We start from the raw sequence: 16852 nt of genomic DNA, 5'->3' as shown, positions 1-16852 counted from the left end.
CCCTCAGAAAAAAAAAAATTTGCTAATAGCTTAGAAGGCTAATATTGAAGTAATTTTTCTTATCAATACATTCCCACAAATAATATCCATTCATTTCCTAGAGTAATCAATAGCACAGTTTCTACAGGTGAATAGGTCACTGTTCATTAGTCATGATGATGTGGTTTAGCAGTGAAGTTAGATCCAAGCCTGCACTCTGAATGTCCTACCTGGTGTGAATCTAAAGGCGGCATCTAAGTATGGGAGAAAAGGTGAATTTCCTGTGCCATTCCTGTGGTTACATTTATACACATGGATCTGAAAGGACTTCTTTGCTAACAAATTTACCAGTCTGTGAGTTAAAATACATTCATTCTTAACCTTGATTCTTTATTTCCCAGGTGAAAGAAGCCCTCATAATTTTACAAAGTAATTTTGTAATCTCAGTTTGTGGTTTTTTACAAGCAGTTGTGAAGCTTTATATATTTTTATAAATAAATATTTTATATATAGGGTTTTTTTTTCTTTCTAGAAAGTTAGAAAAGTGCATGCTAATTACATTTCATCGCATCACTGTTAGTATTATGGAAAATGTGTGAGATCTTTAAATTAAGGACTTACTCAGGTGAGTGAGGACAGATCTCCAGAGAGGCTTCTTTGATTGCAGTATATTTACCATAACTTTGTTCAGTACAAAATACCAGACAACTTATAGATATTCTATAGACCTATGGTGGATTTTATCACATTCTTGCAGAGAAATGATTTGGGAGCCCTTGGACTTTTGGGGGACATCAGATCACAGTGATTTTATACAAATTATTGAGACTCTTGATAAGTCTTAAACTTGCCCCATCTCTTGGTTTTTGTGGCTTAACAATCTTTTTTAAAGAGCATGAAAGATATTTATTGATCTTTATAATAATGGTTAAGTAAAAAACTGTGGGTACACAGTCCTTTAACTCCAGTCTCATTAAACAGAAAAATAAAAGTACATGTAGTCATAATATATTAAAAACAAAACAAAATTTTAAAAAAGCACAAAACAAGAAATCCTGGCGCATAAGTAATTTAACATGAACAAATAAACAAGGGACAGAAAAGGAGAAGAAAAGCAAACAAGCAAGCAAGTAAATACATTAGTATTTTCTTATTGCTTGACATTCATGGTTTTTTTGTGCAAATCCAGATTAACTTTCATGTATTAATTAAACCTCTGAGCCATGTAAACACAAGTAAAGATATTAGTTAAAATGTTTACAGAAACATGGCAAATAAAATTTATCAAGTATTTCTGACATATCTAAATAATACTCTCTGTAAGAAGCTGCCTCCAGCCAAGTTCAGCAAAAAAATAATAGTGCTTAATCCCTCTGAAAGAAACTCGCATGCATAAAATTAATAATTTTCATACTCTGCACAATTTTTTCTCCTCCAACTTGTCTAAATAAAAATGGTGTTACTACAGCAACATAACTTCTACCACCTCCTAATATCAGGTTTGAAAAGACATGTATATATTTTTAAGCAACATAAGCTATAAAACAAATCGTAAAACAACTAAATTCTGCCATTTGAGTGTGAGATACAGTTATTTATTTTGAATTAAAAATCCTGGTTTTTATTCTGTAAAATAATTTAACCAGTGAACTCAATATAACAAAAACTATTTCCATCTTCAGATCTATTATGGTTATTAGACCTTTTCCACATTTTGCAAGAGGAACGAGTTTAAATCCCCTCTATACTTCAGGTGAAGTAGAATCCTTTAAGAAAACATCAAGCACTGCTGGTGTTTTTGACTTAGTAGGTGATGTTCCACTTTTTGTTTGTACTATTAGAATTCCAGAGCATGGCATTTAGAGGAAACATGCTGTTAAGTGGACTTTATTACTCTCACAAGATAAGCATAACTGAGAATTCTACCACTCACAGTAATTAGAGATTCTATAGCTGTGTTTTGGGAAAACTGATGTCCTGATCGCATTTCATTTTTCTGTACTCAGTTCCTGGAAACAAACTTTTTTTCTAGTCTGCTAGCAGGTTTTCTATGTGTTATTGGAAGAGCTGTCGTGCTCTTGTTGCAGTGGTGGGTGAAGATTTTCAAGGCACCAAGGCTCCATGAAATCAGGGATCCCAGGGAGGTCTGTGTAGGGTCCCTAGACCACTAAACTGGCCAGGCATGGTCTTCATCCCAGATAAGACTGGAAGGCTAGAAGTACTGTAGAAATGTCTGAACTGCATGCATCTATTCTAGAGGAACTCAAAGGACTGAGGATTTAAGGAGCCCTAAATCATAAATTATCAAGAAGGCTGACACAGTTTTATGTGTCAAGATATTTTTACCTCTTCATTGTATATTGCAACCTATTGTAACCTGAGACAGAGATGAACGGGGTCTTATCTCTGCTGCAAAGAAGTTTTCTTTTTCACTCTGATCATTCAACACATTTAACAACAAACATTTCTTCCAAGGTTGTTTCATGTAGAAAATGTTACCAGTACTGTTACCAGTACTGATTTAATAATACTGATTTATTTTAAAAATACATTTTTTATCATTAAAAATAAATTGGTAGGTATGTTCTTTATATAACACATGAACTCATCAGCAAGACTATGGTTTCTAAACATGCAGTTCCACTAAGTTTGTATCATTGTATTATTTGATGATGTTCACAAAATTCTTGCAGGTTTTTAAATTTTGCATTAAATTGCAAAAAAAACCCGAAAAAACAAAAACAAAAACAAAAAAAAAAAAAACACCCACAGCCAAACCACCACAAGAAACAGCAACAAGACAAAGTCTGAGCGTCACATCTTATTCTGTTACTTCACAGGGATGTAGTGACACAGAGACAAGTAAGACACCATAGAACCTTTAGAAATAATGTGATTGTTTTCACCCATCAGTAAGTCAAATATCTTAATGCAGGAAATGAAACAGGGACATTCAGACATTTAAAAAGTTATTAATTCTGAGTTTACTCAGAATTAAGTAAGACTTTGGATCATTCAGACTTGAGATTTTTGTTTTCTCACTCATGGCACATCAAGTGTTTCACTTTAATTTTACTGGACATTTGAGTTGTTTCAGGGGGTCCTTCTTTTTATTTATTGTATTTTTAATAAAGTGAGTCTCTAGATGTTTTATTCTTTAAAGTTAAGAAGTAGGCATGGTACAAATTTAAAAATTATGCAAGTCACTAAATATTTAGCTTTGTTCTTAAAATTTCATATCCTATCTGTCAAACACAATAAAAAAATTAATATCTTTATAATGAAAAAAAAAAAAAAGACCAACAGTCTAATATGTGTCTGTCTTAGGACTGCAGGTAATGCTGATGTCAGAGTCAAAGCTAAGCCAAAAGTACGAACACATACCTAAACCTTTATGCATGCCAAGCAAACTCAGTGTCTACTCTCGCTCACAAATCTTCATCTATCCCTCTAGGTTTTTTTCCAGCTGAAATATCTGCTGCAAGAGTCTCACTAATTTTGTTTGGATTAAACAAAAGTATGCAAATTTTATACAACAAATCTTTATGCAAGGTCTTTTCACTCTTTTGCAAAAAGTTTTGTAATGTTATTATCCTACTTTTATTCAAAATCTCATCTGGGTGCAATTCTTATCACTGCAGTGATTCTGAGATCGTGATTGAAGTTTTGACTAAACCACAAGATGATATAAAGAGTGTGCCTTTCATATTAGCTGGATTGCTATTGTCTTGGTTTGGGAAGACGGGTATCTGCCAGGTAAAATCTGGAGTTTCCTTTGGAATGGAGAGTGTAAACCCCCCCCCCCCTTTTTTTTTTCAATTATAAATTTACGATCAGAGGCTCTTAGGCAAAGATTTGGGAAATAGGAATAGCAGTTTTTTACTAGTATGTATTACAAAGCAAACAAACAAACAAACAAAACCCCCAAACAACTACAGCATTAATAACAAAAGAAAACAGTACCAAGAACCTTGAGGGCTTTGTTTCAATTAACCCAGGGCAGTTTGGTTTCAGTGCCCCTGCAGGATCCTCAGAGCGCCAAGCTGAAACAGTGGAAAGTCCCGGGCTGGTAGCTGGGATGGCAGGGTGTCCCAGCAGTGCAGGGAGTGCAGGGTCGCTCTGTAGTAAGAGGAGCAGCACCGAAGAAGCTGAAGGCGGGTGGCAGAGAAAACTCAGGATTCAGGCCAAACCGGTGATAGTAGATTTCCCAGGACTGGATTCCTTTGGCCACAGTGAAACTCTTCCAGCCAGCAACAGCCCAGCCATTCTCTCTCTCTGAACGCCGAAAAAAGAACAGCCCACAACTGCCTCAAGCTCTGTCTTTTACCTGTGTTATCTCCCCCTTCTGACTTTGTCCACCTTTTTGTTTCGGCTAAGTACTTTCAAGTATCCAAAACTTGGTCTCCTTGGTAACTTTTGGGGAAAAAATTCTTTAGAGGAAGAAGGAACAAACCTAACCCCCAACAGCTATGTGTTTAAAATTTTTCTTCTTCCTGTGAATGTCAGAGGTTTTTAATTTATAACTCATTTATGAGAGAATAAAGTTCCTGGTATGATTTTAATAGAAATTTATATTCTTGTTTTATTAAAATGGTTTTAAATAATTCTTGAAAAAATATTAAAACATTTTTTTTATTTGTGTTCTCAATATTTATAACAATGCTAAAGGATCTCATCCATCATTTATTATTGGGGCAAAACTCTGCTACAAAGGGATGCAAACAAACACTGCAGAGTTAGGCTGGTGAACAACTGGAGGCTAAAGTCACCTGCCAGGCATTGCTGGTAATTAATTTCTGAAGAATATGCAAATAATCTTCCAATAGAGGATTCCTGTCCACAGATCTTTCTATCTAAATCCCCAAGATGCAACAGAGATATTCCCATCAGTCTTTAGGGTATATCTGGTTGGGGTTTTTTCTGCCATGGATTATTCTTATGGTTTCACCTCAGTCCCACTGCCATGGAACACTCTTACAATGATCTCCCAACTATATTTGCTAGTTCTACAGAACCACCCACACTCTGAGCAAAGTTGCACTACAACATACCTTCTGTGCTTTTCTTACTTTGCTATTTTTGACTACATATTTTAGCATTTCACAGAGATATAAATCTCTAAACTTGTAGTGCAACCATCACCCTAGAAAACTTTCTGATTTATAGTTTTTACTATTGAAATGAAAGAGAACTCAGTCTGAAAGAGAAGTAGATGTACCTCTGTTTCCTAAAATATGTCCTGAAGTATTCTTTTTCACCTTTCAGATGAAATTAAATATACTTCAGCATACTGTGCCTACAATGTGAAATAATATCCAGGTATAAATTGTCTCAGACATACTAAGAAAGATGCAAGGTACATGATTTAATTAGCTGAAGTTTTATTCAATTCATGTGGAGACTATGCCATGGTTAATTCTACAGTATCAGTCCCTTCGATGAGAGACCTTGTTAAAAGTCTTTTGAAAATCCAGGTAGGCTTCTTTGTTGTCATCCACAGAAGTTTGCTGAGAGCTTGCTGAGAGCTCTCTCATGTTTTTCAGTTTTTCCAGAGAGGCTTTTTTCATTTATTCAAATATCACCATTCACCTCTCATTACAAAGCAGGAGTAGCAAGTGATTTTGAATATCTGAGATAATCACTTTCAGAAGGTAATTACAGACTTGTCTGTTTCCTGTGATTTACATGTCTTCTGGCTCTATCTCCACTGGGGGCTCCATTCCAATATGCCAGAGGGTTGAGACTGCTGTGCACAAAGGCACGCTTCATCACCAAAAATGCAGAGAGTGGATCTTCATTGTATTTCACTTTAATTTCTCAAACACAATCTATCTCACATTGACAGTGACTGGAAAGATAATGTGCTTTGCCAGTTCCTTCCTTTACTTTATTCTTATTTTAGGAAAATATTTTATTCCTGAAAAAAACCTTTGCAGCTAAGAAGTAAACCCAGCTCCCTGTCTCTTTACAGATTTAATAAGTAAAACACATTTTACAGAACAATTATGCAAATAGGCCGCTCAGAAAAACTTTATTAAGACACAGACCTTTCTCAACACCACATATCACTTTTGTATCTGAATTCAGATTGCATTCTGTTGCAGTAAAAGTAGTATTAAAAGGAATCTGAAATTTTTGTGCTACTCCTCTGGACCTACTTCACCAGGTCCAAGTCCTTCCTGTGCTGGATACAGTACTCAAGGTAGGGTCTCATGAGAACATAGCAGAGGGGCAGAATCATGTCCCTTGACCTTCTGGGTATGTATTTTTTTTTTTACATCACACAGGATGTGGTTGGCTTTCTTTCCTGTAGGCACATTGTCAGCTCATTCACCAGGATCCCCAAGTCCTTTTCCTATTTGTTTCCCCTTGGACATCAAGGCATTGTCAAACAGACATTTTGGCCATGGCCAAAGGATTTAGGCAATCCCTTATCCGTCTAAGGGTCTGTCCATAAAACCTCTCTTTCTCCAATTTAGCGTCCAGGACATCGTAAGGAACTGTACCAAAGGCCTTACAGAAGTCCAGGTAGATGACATTGATAGCTTTTACTTTGTTTGTTGATTAAGTGACCCCATCCTTCCATACAAGGCTGCTGGGGTGGTCAGGTGTGATTTGCCCTTGCTGAAGCCACTTTGGCAGTGTATATTCACCTCCCTGCCTTTCATACTTATGACACATTCTCCAGGACAATCTCTTCTGTGATATTGCCAGGCACTTACATGAGGTTAACTGGTTGGTAGTTCCCAGGGTCCTTCTTTTTAAGGATGGGTGTGATACTCCCTTTCATGCAGTGATTTCACCTGACTGACAGGTCTTTTCAAGCATGAGGCAGAGTGACTCAGAAACTACATCAGCTGACTTCCTCAGGACCCAGAGCTGCACTTCATTGGGGTCCTGAGGCCAACTTAAACATGATCTTCTCTTATGATGGCAGTGACTTTATTCCTCCAGTCTCTGCCTTGAGGTTAAACTTAACTGTGATGAGTTATCACACAAAACTAATATATTGATTGTTTGAAATCAGTCACAAAAGTCCAGGCTCAAAAAACTGTACACAGGAAAAAGACTTGGAGCATCCTCTCTTTTATTCATCCCCACCTCAATAATGATAGCAATAACAATAGCAATAGCGGCAGCATTTACATTAAAAGAGAAAATAGTTTACTTATTACAATATTTTTTTTTTTACAAAAAGAAATAACAGTAAAGCATCAGTAATAGCATTTATATTTTTACAACATTTATGTCACTGTAAGCACATTTTCTAAAAATGCTGCAGAAATTGAAGTTAGGTTCACTTATTTCTGAAGAAAGAAGGTAAAGAGCAATAAAATTTACATATTGACAAACTGAGTTTGAGACAAATATAATGTTTAAAGACATATGGATAAAATTTTGTGCAATACTAATCTGAGACAGATCACTAGGTGTTCAATTCAGTACAATATTTTATGAAGTGTTGAAGAATTATCAGCTTGATATGAACAGAAATAGAAATTAAATGCAGTCTTATAAAACACATCTATAACTCTCACCTGAGCACTGCAAAAGACTATATGAAACAAAAAATTGTGTCATTACCATTACAAAGTTCTTAGAATTGATACAAACTCTGCATCTCTGAAATGTTTGACAATAACAGCATATTGACAAAAATACGTGATCAATGATCCAAGGGCAAAATTAAAAGCATCCTTTCACCTAGTACAAACAAAGATCAATGAAAGGTGTTCTTTGCATAAATCAAAATGGAAATATGCAATACTTACTACTGGCCTTCTCCCCTACTTTCTTTCATCCTCTGTGTTGCATCTGTGGGTAAGTGATTTGTGGCTGATAAACATTTGAAGTTGAAATAACACAGAAAGAGGAAAACAAAATAAAAACTGCCACTGGAACAGTGTCTAGCTCAGAGAAACTGGATAAGATGTGCAAGCAACCTCTGCAGCCATCTTCTCACGCGTAACATTTTAAGAAACATTGAGGCAAGAGTTTGCATACATATTCAGAATGAAAGACTGACCATTGTTATGCATCCCTAAATCTCACATAACTTAGCACTTCTTTGTTATACTCTGTGCCAAACTATATTTAGCAAGCAGAAGAACTTCTATATATTTAAAGGCAACAGAGATGAAAAGTGAGAGTGAGCTCCTGGTTTTTCTTAACTTAGTGGGAATTTCACTTTTGACTTCAAGAGAGACAGGATTTCACCCCAGCTGCAGTCTTTATCAGAGGTTATAGAGATGGTCACTATGTGTAAGATTATACTGAAAAAAGGAAAAACCCAACCTAGTCTATTAACTGTCACCTTATAAATTGTGCAGGCCTTAAAATCTATTGTGATATACCCCTAAGTGTCTGTGAGAGATCTCTTTTCAATTAGCATAGAGCCTTCTATTAGCAAGGAGAAAAAGGAGACTTTTGATGTGTTTTATTGAAGAAATCTGGAAAACAATTTTTGAAAAACAGAAACCTGACACTTGTCCAGTTCACAGTGCGTAGCCATATGAATTAACAAATGCCACTAATGGAGGAACAAATTCCTAGTCACAATTATTTTTTGGAAGAAAAGCAAAATAAAATTGGAGCCATATGGACTTGCTTAATGAGAAATTATGGTGTATAATATGCTTCTCTGATTATCTGTGGCTTATGTGACCATTTTTGTTTTAAATATAATGGATAAAAAAGAAATATATGTGACACTCTCGCCATCTGCATTAAAGACCATACTAGAAGTAGCACTCCAAACCTTTGTAAGGGTTGTACTTCCCATTTAGCAGAGGTTCTGTGGTCACCTAACATTTCATGGAATACAGAGAAAGAACTGCAAGATACATAAGGATTTCATTGAATACAGAAAAAGAACTACAAGGTACATCAGGTAATTTTCTTGTTTTATGCAGGTGTCGTGGAAACTTATCCTTTCATATTTTCAGTCCTATGTTCTCACAGTTGCTTCTGAGGTGTGGTATGAAAGAAGCATACTTTAAGTAAGACTGGAGATGTTTATGCTATCCTGCCATCACAGGGTGCTCTTGCACATTATTTATGATCACAACAAAGACACATCCTCATCAGTTCTAATTTTGTGCTTTTGCCTTGGCAGCACTAGGGCGGTCTGACCTGCTGTGACCAAACTTGGATTTAAAACTTCTGGAGGCAGAGACAGACTTTAAGAATAAGCATATGGTATAAAAGTCCACTTACTACTGGCCACTGCTTCAGCAATGTGTCCGCAGCTATTTGTTTAAGTTAAGAGACAAAATTATATCCAACAATATTAGCAATCCATTTGAATTGCTTTAACTAGGCACTTGAATTCAGTTAACACTGCTCTGAATGAGAAGCAAGTGTTTAATTCTTTGATCTTTAGCCTCGTGTGATGCAAATATAGGTGGTTCTCTCAGCTGGAGATTAGTCTACAGATCAGAGGAAAAGGGAAGTCCCTTTCAAAGGTCATGGAACTAACTTGGTAAATGCAGAATCAGTTTCCAGCTTTGATTTCCTCTATGACTTTAAGCAAGTCTTTCAGGTGAAGTAGCACAAAAAGGATTTAAATACATAAAAAGAGTAGGGCCACTAATCTCTTTGTAGGTTTGAGTAAATGAGTTGTTCTGTGTCTCTACCTCACAGGAGTAGCTGTGTATGATTAAAGAGTATATGAGAGAATTACAGGCTTACATACATCGATTGGAAACACAAAGACCTGCAGGAAATAATGAGAGACTAAGCTACTCCTTCCTCTAACTTTTCTTTGCCTGTTTTAATTGTAAAGCACTTGCACACATTTTATTCACACTACAGCCTGAGATAGAAATTTTGAGCCCCTCACACCAACTGCAATAGAACAACAGCTATTTCAGCCAATTCCTCCAATAACAAAATATAACTTTATGAAACACTGAGATCTCATTTTTATTAAAAATTATAATTTTAAATTAAATTATAAATTTAAATTAAAATTATAATTTAAAATTACTTTATCTAACTGTCTTACAAGATGTTATTTAGTCAACACTCAGCTACTTAAAATGTGATAAAACTGAGCATTAAAAGAAAGGCAATGCATGAGCATAGAAGAGTTTGTCTCAGTCTTCTTAGCGCTGCCAACATTACTGAGAACAATTTTATTTTGACAACTGACTGGTTGTTTCCAAAAAGAGAACTAAGCAAGGTTCTACTAAATAGTGTGAATAAAAGCAGAAAAATCCACGTGTGAATCGATAACACATTCACTGGAAAAAAATGAGAAACATAATTGTGTTCCCAAAATGCACCAAATATGCAATTAATATAAGAAGCTATACCAAACATAATGACATAGATGCATAGTTCAATCACTCAGCAGAACATCCAATTTTCCACCAAAATCATACCTGTAAAGTCATATCATGCTGTCTTTTTTCTAGTGTTAATGTTCTTGAAGTGAAGGCCAGCTACTGGATTCCCTTCATATCCATAGAGCAAATAAATTAAATTAATTCCATTCAGCTGTTTTCATTTTTATTGATCCCTTCTCAAATTTTATGCAAATAACTGTTTTCCATACCATTATAATGGAATAACCCAATCTTACATTGCATTTTTTTATTACTACCTTTTTTAAAGCTTGGGATCAGACAAACTGAAAAAAAAAAAAAGACATGAATCAAAACCACATTAAAATATTCTGCTTTTTAGATATTGAACAGTAAGTAGCAGTTCCTAATTTTTAGCTATGTTTTATGTGCAAAACATGAAAGTGAAATTCATCCCCAGTGCAAACACATTGGATGGAAGGGTGAATTTGCCCTATGGATTTAAACAAAAGGATTTAGTATCTTGTAGAAATGCAAGACATATCTATCATTGCCCATAGCATGCATTCTCACTGTCAAACACAAAATAAAGCACATTCAGAATGTAAAAGTGTGACCTCTTCCATCTGGCCTTTTAAAAAATGTATTTAAAATTAATCATGATGAAGGCTTGCAAAGCCTTTAGTAGAACCTATGGCATGAAGAAAAAAATACTAAAGAAAAATCCCTGGCACCTTTTGTAAACATCCATTGTGTATTACAAATACAAAAACCTAACTGCTTGTTCAGTTCTCATTTATCAAGTGAGTTTTGCTCCTGGCTTAGCTGAGGTGTCACTTCCATCCAAATTAAAGAATTAGAAGTTTACTTTTTCCAGCCCTAGGCTACCCTACCTGTGTTCTAATGTCCTGTCTGCTTAATTCTGCTATCCGTCTTAGTCACCTCAGAATAAGAAAGTCTGCAAGATTTGAGACAGAAACTTACAGCCAATAGAAAGAAAATTACATGCTTTATAGATTACAAGACTGTATTGAGAAAGTGCATAACAAGAGCCTTTAATCTGCTATTTGGGGTTTTCTTTGGTCCTTTTTTTCTGTTTCTGGTAAGCCTGTATCAATGTGCATTAAGAACTTTTATTAAGACTGGTATTAAACAAAATGTTGAAAATTTCATGTCTTTTGCAGAATCAGATATTGTCTCAAGTTGGAAAGGACCCATGTGGCTCATCAAGTCAAGTTTTCTGCTTCTTGCAGGACTATGTAAAACTAAACTTTATGACTAAGCATTTTTCAGACACTCCTTGATGTCTGACAGTCTTGGCACCATGACCATTTCCCTGGAGAATCTGTTCCAGTCTCTGACTACTCTATGAGTGAAGTAACTTTTGCTGATGTTCAGGATAGAAAAACCCTGAGAAATAAAGCAGTGAACTGTAGCGTAAGCTCAGGATGTTCAAACCTAATGCAATTACTGCAGAAGGGATGTAAATCATTGTTAAATCCTAATGGCCTTCAGCCATTAGAAGGCCTAACTTCTAGAGATTAAACTTGGCTACATGACATGATTACCAGGAAAAAGGCAATAGTTAGCTTTCCCATGCAAACTAAAAGTGGCTAACTTCTCTGTGCTCAGCTCCCTGTGCCTTGGCAGACTTCTCATTCTAGCTTTAATACGTACACTTCTGAAATAATTTTAGGAATTATAGTAATTTCTGATCCTTTGTTAATACCAGGTTGAATCACTTGAAAGAAACTTTTACTCAGGGCACCCCACATATTTCTTTGCTGATTGGAGCATTTCGATTTCTACTGCAGGCAACCAAGATGACCCCATCTATCAGGAAAATTCTAAAAAGTGAGAAACCCAAGTGCTGTTTCCTATGATTTTTAGGACAGAATTAGTAATTTGAAATACGAGTACATGCAAAATAGTGAAAAGTGATCATCTGCTAGAACAAAGATGATGAATAGTTCATCATATCCAAAAAAACCCTAAATTTAATGTTTAAAAATTGCATATGCATTATGTGTGTTAGTAAACATTCTAACAGAATTCAAGTATGATAAATCTCCCTATCAGAGGGACACATAGTAGGCCTTTCTTGAAATGCAATCACAGTGCTTTTTTTGGCTTCAGTGGATTTTGTAACAAAGTAATCTTATAATATGGGCCTTTAAGTCCAACTAGGTTAATTTCCTGTATAATTTTACACAAAATATTCACCTTCTAAACTTTACAATAATGTCACTGTAATGAATTTTATAAGCCTTTTCCAAAGTTCAACAAAAAAGATTATAAATTCTCATACTCCTACATTTTAGGAAATCCAAATGCAGGTGCATTCTTTCAAATTCTGCTGGGAATTTTCTTGATAAAAATCAGCTAGGACTCAAGGATCTGTGACTTCTAAATTGAGGCTGTAATCCATTTTAATCTACCAAACCCTACTGCTTGCATAACTAACCTGCCTGTCATTTACAACAACTAACTAAGGAAAACTGAAGAGCAAATAGTCCCCAGGGAGATCAAGGATCTCAGCTGCATATTTCAGTAAGTGATATGAAAGGGTCACTTTGGTATTATACCGATTACTGAGCCCTGCATGTTGTATCACCAGTGAAATTTTAGGTGAGTTTAAACACTTCCATGTTTTTTAGTTCCCCTGAATAGCCAAATTCAGGAGTGAGTTGTAACAAAGGGAGTGACAGACTTCACCTTCAAACGAAAAGCAACAACACAGATCATTGATATAAATCAGTGACCAAGGAAAATTCAATGCTTAATCCAGAAGTGGTTTAACAAGATTCAATGGCAAAGTAGACTTGATTGCTAACTGCATAGGGGACAAGGTCAGACAAAGATTTTCAGGGAGACATTGCCACTGGATCACAAAGATCCCCTTTCTCAGAGAGGACTCATCTGCAGATACAATCAGTCCTGATCCCAGACTCGATTAAGGTTTAATGGCTAAAGGATTATATGTGCTCAACCAATCCTGTACATGACTTAGTGAAGATTTCAAAGTTTCACATGCTATTAATCACTTTCCAAGAGCCTCTTGTGCCAAGGAATCTCCCATCAGCAAGTAGTAACTTTGTTACTATTAGAGGGGAAATCCTTCATTCAGGCAGGAGAGCTGGGTGGACCCTGTATTGCCCACTATGTAAGGAGTAAAATAATTGACTCATAGTCATATTTGCACAGCTCTGGGTGCAAACACCTCTGGGTCACTGGTTTCAGGCAGCCCTTGGCTACAGTGTTGCCATCCATCCCGCAAAATCTGGATGAAGCCATCTGGGGATTATGGTTTAATGAAGGAAGGGGGGTGGAGCATACCTCCACAGCAGTAAACTCTTGCTCGTGTTTGGCTCATGGAGAGAACAGTCTTAAATAAACTGCTGTCTTCTATGCATCCCTCTTTTAGTTTAATACTGTCACCATAATTGGAGCATTTCTTTTTCTGTTAAGCACTGGAACATTTCTAGAAAGAACCTTTCCCTTCTTTCTTTCTTTCTTTCTTTCTTTCTTTCTTTCTTTCTTTCTTTCTCCTTCCTTCCTTCCTTCCTTCCTTCCTTCCTTCCTTCCTTCCTTCCTTCCTTCCTTCCTTCCTTCCTTCCTTCCTTCCTTCCTTCCTTCCTTCCTTCCTTCCTTCCTTCCTTCCTTCCTTTGTAATGTGACCTATAAAACCTCTATTTTGCTTTCTGCTTCTTTCTTAAAGGCAAAGCCCAGAGACTTAAATCAATGTGCATTACATCTCTGTGAACTGATCACATCTTATATCGACATACACTAAAAACTGTCAGAAAGTACCAGTCATAACTGAAATACTTTCTCTGTCATTATTTTAATGCATAGTTTGTCAATTATTGTAAAGCCCAAAATAAGTGTGCATCTGCACACATAATTCTTGTAAAAGATATAATCAAATCTGGTATATAATTGAGTCTTGAAGATTAAAATTGGAAAAAAAAAAAAAAAAAGACTTGACAATTTTTTATTTTAAATCCCTAATATTTTTACTTGAATGTGGCCCATTAGTTGTCAGAGTTCAAGTATGTGTGAGTCTATAAAAATCACAGATAAAAGATGGGACCAAACAAGAAAAAGTAAGACCCTCTTGTGCTTTTTCCTTGATTTGCCCTCTCTTTTTCCTTTTTATTTTCTTTTCTTTTTTTTTTTTTCTCTGCTATTTGCACTGTCGACTCTTCTGCCTTCTCTAAAATGTGTTGTTTTTCCTTAAGATTGATCATAGGATTACCTGACATGGACCTGTTTTTCCTACAAAAATCAACACAGCCTGACAGAGCTGTACTCTGTGTTCCATTCAGGAATTCAGCCTCTTCTACTCATTCTGCAGAGTTTCTATCTTAGGCAGGTAGGTAGCTCTAAGAAAGAAAAAAAAATTCAAATTCTTGCTAGTTGTGAACAACAGGAATTTTACACAGATTTTTACTTCCATAACTATTTCAAGAATATTGAAGTGTGTAAAAATATATGACATGGGACAAAGGGTCTTACTGAAATTCTTGCAAGTGCAAGAATTGGTTTATAGTTCTCAGCACTGCCATACTGTTGCTTAGGCATTTAAAATAACTCTACTTGCATACCCACTTGGCGTCTCAGGGCAGAAGTTTGTACACAAGCCATTTTATGAGATATCTCTGAAAAAGTAATCTTTGATTTTCTTTGCAGTTTGTTCACTAGATAATATTTTCTGCCCTTGAATAATTTTGCAGCAGTTCCAAAATTCAGTGGTGAAATATATGAAAATGCTTCTTTAGTTGCACTTCACCTACCAACTGGTAATTTTGATCATTGTCCGGAAGCTCTTGTCATATGAGAAGAAATTAAATTCTTAAGAGTAAGCATTCTATATTTAAGATTTCATATAATGTCATAATTTTTTCTGGGCCACGTGTTTTCCAATTTAAAATTCCTTGACTTATTATTATTATTATTATTATTATTATTATTATTGTTAATGTGTTTGGGAGTTTTGTTGTTATTTTAAGGCTATGACATTTTTGGTCAAAAAATTACATTGTAGTCTAATCATTTACTCCCTCCATACTGTTACAAGATGCATTTTGATGTTAAAATATATGGTCAGGCTTGTATATTACAGCTCAATTATTGTGTTGTGCAGAAACTTTAAATATTACCATTCTCACGAAAAGGAAATTAATCTTAAGAAATATATGTTCTGGTTTTCTTTCAACACTTCTTTTACTTCCTTTTTTTCTTCTCTTTCTCCTACTTTCTTTTATAGTAAATAGCTTCTATTTCTTTGACATACAGAGTCTGCAACTAATATTTAAAAGCACTTTTTTTTACATTTCTTTTATCTTGAATTTATGCACTTCATTCCATGTGATTTTCTTTTGTGAACTGGTTTCTTTTGGAACTCAGTCAGATTCTCTCTTTGACTCTCTAAAATCTGTTCTTTCATAGGATATTTGAACAGAAAGTAGTTTTTACAAAAATGAAAGGTAAAATATCTTCTATTCAAGGTTTACTGAGAGAAAGGGCTTTTGGTTTATGGGGTTCTCTTTTTAGATCTCATCTAATGTCTGTTTTCAGTGAGTATAAATTTTCACCCAACAAAGATATGTAACCTATTAAAACCTGTTATTAATGCTCATTATGTGTTGATTTCAGACAGATTGTAAAAAGTCCTGGGGTCAATGTAAGCAACCCGACATAAACATGGAACTTTTCCACTTTTTTCATATTCGAAATAAATGAGGAGATGACAAATAGGAGTAGGCTGTTACTATGTACAAGGTTCAGAACAGGCACTGAGCAGAAAATGTTCATATGGAATAAAATGTGCTTTAACTTCCAGTGAAAGCACCACCCAGCTGGACCCAGACAATACTGAATTAAATATGGAGCCAGTCTTGTTTTTTCTTTTTTTTCCTGGTGTCATCGGAAAGGGGAGTGAAAGACAAGGTTGGAGTTTGGTTGCTGGCCAAGGTCAACTCACTACAATCTTTTAAAGACAACTTTAAGGAGTGTATCACAGCCTTTGGATGGTCCTACCATAGAAGTATAATAAAATAAGACAATTTACTGAGATAACTGAACTGATGACCCTGGAAGAAATCAAATCCTGACGTAGCTGCTAGAAAACAATGTCTTAGTGAGACTAAGACGTTAAAAATCTCTTTCTTCCAGTTTTATGTCCATGTCTTCTGTGTTCTTGAGCTAATATCTTCCTATAAGGAAAGAAACTGTAGTTCTATAGTTAGGTTTTCATGTTTTAAATTGGTTGCTTAAGTCTTAGAGTCTCTAAAAAAAAGTAAATCTCACTCTTGTGGGCATACTCAGCTGAGAATCCTGATTTTTCTGAGTTTTGAAGGAGCAACATAACTGGAAGTTTACCTGAACTAAAATCACTAAATTTGAGGCTACATATAGAAGAGTCTCACTTTTCTGGACTTTTTTTTTCCTTCACAAGGACCCTGGGAACTTCTCTTGAAGTTACTATCTTTCACTTCTCTAGTATAAGCTAGATACTGGATGTATACAGGAGAGTGTGTTCCATCTTTCAGTAAAAATATTCT

The sequence above is a fragment of the Chamaea fasciata genome, unplaced genomic scaffold (genome assembly GCF_029207755.1).
Source record: "Chamaea fasciata isolate MVZ Bird 193981 ecotype frontalis unplaced genomic scaffold, bChaFas1.0.hap1 SCAF_1, whole genome shotgun sequence".
NCBI lineage: Eukaryota > Metazoa > Chordata > Aves > Passeriformes > Sylviidae > Chamaea > Chamaea fasciata.
This window is presented reverse-complemented; position numbering follows the sequence as displayed.